The sequence below is a fragment of the Austrofundulus limnaeus genome, unplaced genomic scaffold (genome assembly GCF_001266775.1).
Source record: "Austrofundulus limnaeus strain Quisiro unplaced genomic scaffold, Austrofundulus_limnaeus-1.0 Scaffold14, whole genome shotgun sequence".
In the NCBI taxonomy this organism is placed as follows: Eukaryota; Metazoa; Chordata; class Actinopteri; order Cyprinodontiformes; family Rivulidae; genus Austrofundulus; species Austrofundulus limnaeus.
This window is the reverse complement of record NW_013952416.1, coordinates 468,615-474,534: the sequence shown is the minus strand read 5'-3', so window position 1 is coordinate 474,534 and position 5,920 is coordinate 468,615. Positions and strand designations below refer to the sequence as shown.

The 5,920-nt window shown below is 35.9% G+C and overlaps 1 long non-coding RNA gene across 1 annotated transcript in view; it reads left to right on the top strand.

Annotated features, from left to right (window-relative positions):
• Positions 1 to 5,095: 5,095 nt before the first annotated feature.
• The window catches only part of LOC106513621 (uncharacterized), a 1,405-nt gene continuing 580 nt past the window's right edge, over positions 5,096 to 5,920 (top strand). The window contains exons 1-2 of the long non-coding RNA XR_001309809.1: positions 5,096 to 5,344; positions 5,688 to 5,727. This is a non-coding gene — a long non-coding RNA (uncharacterized LOC106513621). The remainder of the gene's footprint in view (positions 5,345 to 5,687; positions 5,728 to 5,920) is intronic.

Here is a 5,920-nt window from a genome sequence, read left to right as displayed (position 1 = left end):
AAAAAAAAAAAATCTTTTGGGGGGGGCTGAAATTTTTTATGGGGCCAAAATATTTTTTGGGGCCAGAATAAAGTCATACTGTAATTTGTTGTGAGTTCATGCACTGTGTTGGTTTTGTTCTTTGAGCAAGGTGAATGATGTTCATGCACGGCTCATTTTATACACCAGTAAAAAAACATATACCTATGTCTTGAATTTGGAAAAAAAATAATTTTATTTATCACTAAAAAGGGTTCGGAGAATGCGCATACGAAAATGGTGGGTTCGGTACCTCAAAAAAGGTTAAGAACCACTGTCGTAGGATCTACAAGATTTCAAACAAGTCTGTGATTTCAGAACAAAAGCGTGTCAGTGTTTGAAGACGATACTCCAGAGATGTAAAGTTTTGGTTAAAGTTTGTCAGAATTTGGATTGAAAAGTGTTTCTTTAGTGTCCTGCTGGTTCCGATCCCTCACTCTGGATGATTTTAATGTAATGATTTGGAATTTTAGATTTTATAAATAAGATGGTAAAAAAAATAACAATGAATAAAATAAAAATGTATATAGTGTTTAAATTAAGGGGATTTTGTGCACTAACTGTGGGTGTTTTGTGTCAATTTTTATTTATTTATTTTTTTGTGCAGCATGTGGACTGAAATGCTACTCATGCTACATTCAGCAACCAGAAAACTGCACAGAGGTCATCACTTGTTCTTCTCCATTTAACTGTTGTTACACTGTTAAAGAACAGGGTGAGTTTTTTTCTGCAATCACAAAGTTGCTGTATTATAAACGTGTTATTGTAAACAGTACTTTTGGATAATTTTGACAGTATTTTAATGTTTTTTTCTGTCTTGTTGGTTCAGGTATTCAACTTAAAGCCTGCATGATTGACATATACTGCAGAGATCCTATTAAATGCTGTAACACAGACTTGTGTAACAGTTGAGTACCAACAGGTCTGAGTGTCGTCCTGCTGCTGCTGTCCTCGGCCCTCTTCACTATTTTTACATGAAGCCCTGGATTTTGATTGTTTTTATCACTTAATTATTCTGATTCAGTTTGTTCAAGAGGAAATAAACAAATTTTCAACATATACAGTGTTTTGTACTCACTGCTACTAAAATAAACTGTCAACAGACAAAATTTCAGCATAACCACATTTTATGAACCAGCAAATATATATGGAATCAACAAGAATAAAGTGTAATGACTAAGAAAAACAAAACACTTAAAAACACAGATTGTCATTGTTTTTAAAATAAATCACATTTCAGCTTAAACAGGCACCAAAACTACACAAGAAAAATCTTATTGAAGTTATTACACTAAATAAATGCATCTTGATGCTGATAAAACAGAGAAGTCTAATAAAATGTGTCATAGAATCATGGCCTCACTAGAGAGCAGCATTGCAAAAAACTTTGCTCAATTCTTGTAAACAACATTTTCATATCTTCACATTAAATTATTTGCTGCAAACTCTAAAGGTCCCCTGGGCTGGGATTTGATAATGAGAGGCTTCAGCTTTACCAGCTGAGCCACTGTGCTGCTCTTTTTTTTTTTTTTTTTTTTTTTTTTTTTTGTCATTCATCCTTTCATGCACACATTCACACTGATGCATGATAATGGTGGCCACAGATGAACTCAGAATTGAGTGATTCCATATTTTTTTCCCTGTGCTTGGTCAATTAAAGTAACTTTCACTGACTTCCACAATGTTTTCTCTTCATTTCTTTGAGTGTTCCTGAAAGCCAACAAGTTGCACTTTGGAATGACCTTATTATTGTATCATGTTTTTGATCTGAGTTTGTTTTACAGAAATGTCTGAATGAGTGCTCATCCAAGACTGGTGATTCCATACATTTTGCCAGGGGTTGTGTAAGGAGTTCAAGACAACATGACAATTACAAAATTAAACCACTATAATACATCAACATATTGTATTTTTCCAATACTTTTCTATCTTGGTTTAAAGGTTTGGTTTCCAAAGGCTGCCTGCACAGTGCAACCTGCGTGAGTCTTTTTTCCTGCTGTGAAGGAGACTTATGTAACAGTGGAGTAGCAGCAGGTCCAAGTGTCGTCCTGCTGCTAGTGGCTTCAGCTCTCCACACTTTTTATCTGAGGATTTTGAAATGAAAAACTAATTGTCGAAAGATTCAAAATAAATTGTAAAACATTTTTAACAACTGTAGTTCTTGTCATGACTTGTCTTGTGGCATTTTATTTCTGTATTAATTTATTCTATTTTTTGACTGTCTGTAAAACTGAAGAAGAAATAAACAAATTTTAAGCATGAACAAAGTGTGTTATAATTATTTTTACACTGACATGTTCAAGATAAGCTCAATGATAAATACTATGAATCGTACAGTAAACAGTACATTTGAACCAAAGAATGGTGGTAAAATGAGCTGAATAATAAAAACTATATAATAATAAATTTGAACATTTTATGAATTTACACAAAAGACCTAGCAGTATGTTGATAACTGTTTAGGCAGAAACTACAAATTAAATGAAACTATAAAGAGAGGGACATATTCATGTAAATTTTTCAAGCCAAATATCCTTCTGTGTTTTGGATATTTCTGATCATAGTAGCCACAGTTGTGTGTGAATACTTTAGGGAGTAACAATTGGGCTCAGTAACATTTGGTTTGCCAGAATAAATAAGCACATTTTCTACCAGTTATTCAGATATTACATATTTGAATTTACTCTGAAGACAACATTTCTGAGTCTGTGTGCTCCAGCTCATGATGTTCAACTTAAATTAATCTGTTTCCCACAACAACTTCTGGGTGAGGTGAGTGTAACAATATTTATGGGAGGTCTGGTGGGACTTTCTAACTGTTGAAACATTTCAGTAAATAAATCAAAAAATGAATGTAAATGAGATATTTGACTACTTTGTGTTATATGTGCTGTCCAATGTTACTTTGAAATGTCTTATTGAAAAGCTGCTAAATCCTTTAAAACATATGTTGTTTAATATGAACAGCAAACATCTCACAATTAATGGTTGTTCATTTATTTATCGTTTCTGGCAAATATCTTGTTCAGACTTGATTTTGTTTTTCACAAAACCACCCAATGTTTCAACTTTTAGCTACAAACATTTTGCTCAAAAGATGTTTATGTCAAGTGACCTAACTCATCTGTTTCAAGTCATCAGAAGCAGATGAAATAATGGCTGAAGATTGCAGTAAATGTTTTGATGCAGTTAATGTTTTAATGTTAATTAAATGATATGAATGATTGAACTTGTTTGTTAATAATCAGCATGTTATCCTAAAAAGTTGAATGAAATGTTGATTCGCTGTTGTTTAGACCACTGGTTCCCAAACTTTTTATCTTCTGACCCACAAAGTATCCATGGCAAAAACTTGTGACCCCAAATATTACTGGTCTGAGTACATGAATTTTGTTAATAACCCTAAAAACACAGGCTTTTTGACAATCTAAACAGCTTGTACACAAATATAAATACTTATTTATACTTATTTTGTGTTTTTGTAATAGTTATAAGGAAAATATTACATCAACAATTATTTTATTACCCTTTAAATTGATTTCTGGAGATTATCCAAGGTGCTTCACGACCCATAATTGGGTCAAAGCCCAACTTTGGGAACCAAAGTGCAGTGGTTCCCAAACTTTTTACCTTTTGACCCAAAAAATAACAGTAGCAGAGACCTGTGCCCCCAGCTATTTTTGGATGATAAACATTTGTATCAGGTCAACTAAACATGGGCAGAGTAACAATATTTTTTATGCTACATTTATCCATTTTAAATATACTAACCTGACTCCTTTGTAACAACCACGGCAAAAATGTAATTAATTCCGAAAATCTTTTCAGGACCCCACCTTGATGTTTCGGGACCCCACTTTGGGTCCCGACCCCAACTTTGGGAAACACTGGTTCAGACTGTTGTAAAAATCCTGTGAAGACTGCTGGGAAAAGATGATTTCTGTGTGATTACAGTAAAGGGATTAAAGGAGGCCTGTTATGGTTCCCTGAACAAGTTAGGAAACATCTGTGGGCTATGAAAAAACATGTTCATTAGATTTAGTAAACAAAATTAATTTACATAATAAGATTTCACCTGGTCAGTTCCGCCTGTTCTGAGCTCCTTTCAGAATGGTTGATGTTGACAGGCAATGCGCCCTGTGGCCACCTGGGGCGAGGGCTTGGTAGTGACACACTGGTGCCCGGGGAGGCCAACGCGTGTCCGTCGCCTCTTCCAGAGGCTGGTGTTGTGGAGGAGGAAAGACAAACAGAGGGGCTGCAGGGTCTCAAAGCTGCTCGCCTCCTCGGTTGTTGATCACAGCCACGCGCTATTGTTTAACATTAGTTTGTGCTAAATTTACAGATCACGTTCATGCCAAACAGCAACACTAAACACAACACATCACTTACCGCCATCATCTGCAGATCTGTGAGGAACATTAGGGACAGTAGTTTCCTTCAGCTGAAAGTCCTTGGGTAAATCCTGCTGTGTGCTGGTAGAAGTTTTCAAAGGAATCCATCGTGAAATTGTTTACACAAACTACAACTTTCTTTGGCAATATGCATCTCTGTTCTCCGTGTCTGTCGTAAAAATAGCAGAACAAATGTGGTCTTCCTGTAATGAAGTAGGTGGAATCTCTGCTTGGCTTACCAGATGAGAGGCTGGCCTCACCTTAGGCTTTACAAGGTTATAAAACATGTAAAAAGTGAATTTTGAATAATAGGTCCCCTTTAAGTGAAATGCAATCAAATATTTTACATTTTAATCAGATGTTTTATGTTTTACACTTACAGTTAAACTCGATTGTTATAATCCTAATGTTATAATCAAAATGTTTAAGGAAAATAAGCACATGTCGTGTTTTAACATTGTTCGTGTGTTAGAGAGGAACAGAGGACAGTTTGGATGTGAGATAGCGAGGACTGGAGAAGTCAAGAGGGGTTCCCAGAGGAAGGCCAGACGGAAGTCGTTATCCTTAAACAGATTAAACAATAAGCAGTAGGGAGGAGAGTCTTATGTCATTTCCACAGAAATGGTTGAAGAATAAAAGCAGTCTCAGATGGGGTGAGGTGTGGCTTTTCCCTGAAAGACCCGAATCAGAAGGACAGAGACAACACAGCGCGAGGCAGACTCTGAAGCAAAGATAGTTCAGTCACAGATAGAACTTGCAGGGAAGCCACCACTTGCCCTTTTTTGACTGAACTTCTAAATTAGGACAGCTTTATCGAGGATAGCCTTTCTTTAAGGAGCAATGGAGGTAGGGGACTTCTGACTTCTCTGTTCCCATCGATCAGTTTATTCTATGAAGCATTAGGGAAAGATGAAGCTGAAATACAAAAGAACGAGGTAACTTTCCAAACTCTAAATTAGACCTATTGTCCTAATTAGGCCTGTGGTTCACAGCACATTATGGTATGATGAGTGAATTATGTCTAGTAAATTTAATTAACTGGCAGATGTGATGTAATATAAGTCAAAACAACAGTTCTTTACTTGTTTTAAACTCCTGTGTGGATCCTGGGCTTTTCTCAGAAAACGAGGTTGGACTGCTGTCATGCAGCCCAGTGGTGAACAGGCTTTCTCTAGAAATGTAAATGTTTTCAAGTACTGAAAGTATAAAAAGAGGGAAAAGAAAATCTGTGCTCCAGTCTTGCCTCACAACAAGATAACTATAATTTTCACAATGCAGTTTTACAGACCTTTGATCCTGTTGATGATGGTTTCTTCAGGTAAGACTGTCTTTGCTGTTGTGTTTGTAGGTTTTGTGAGGTTAAAAAAAGATACTGCTGTTAAAATAGTTTTTCTGAATGATGAAAAATAAGTATCAAAAATTTTATGTCAGAAACTTGTGTGTGTGTGTGTGTGTGTGTGTGTGTGTGTGTGTGTGTGTGTGTGTGTGTGTGTGTGTGTGTGTGTGTGTGT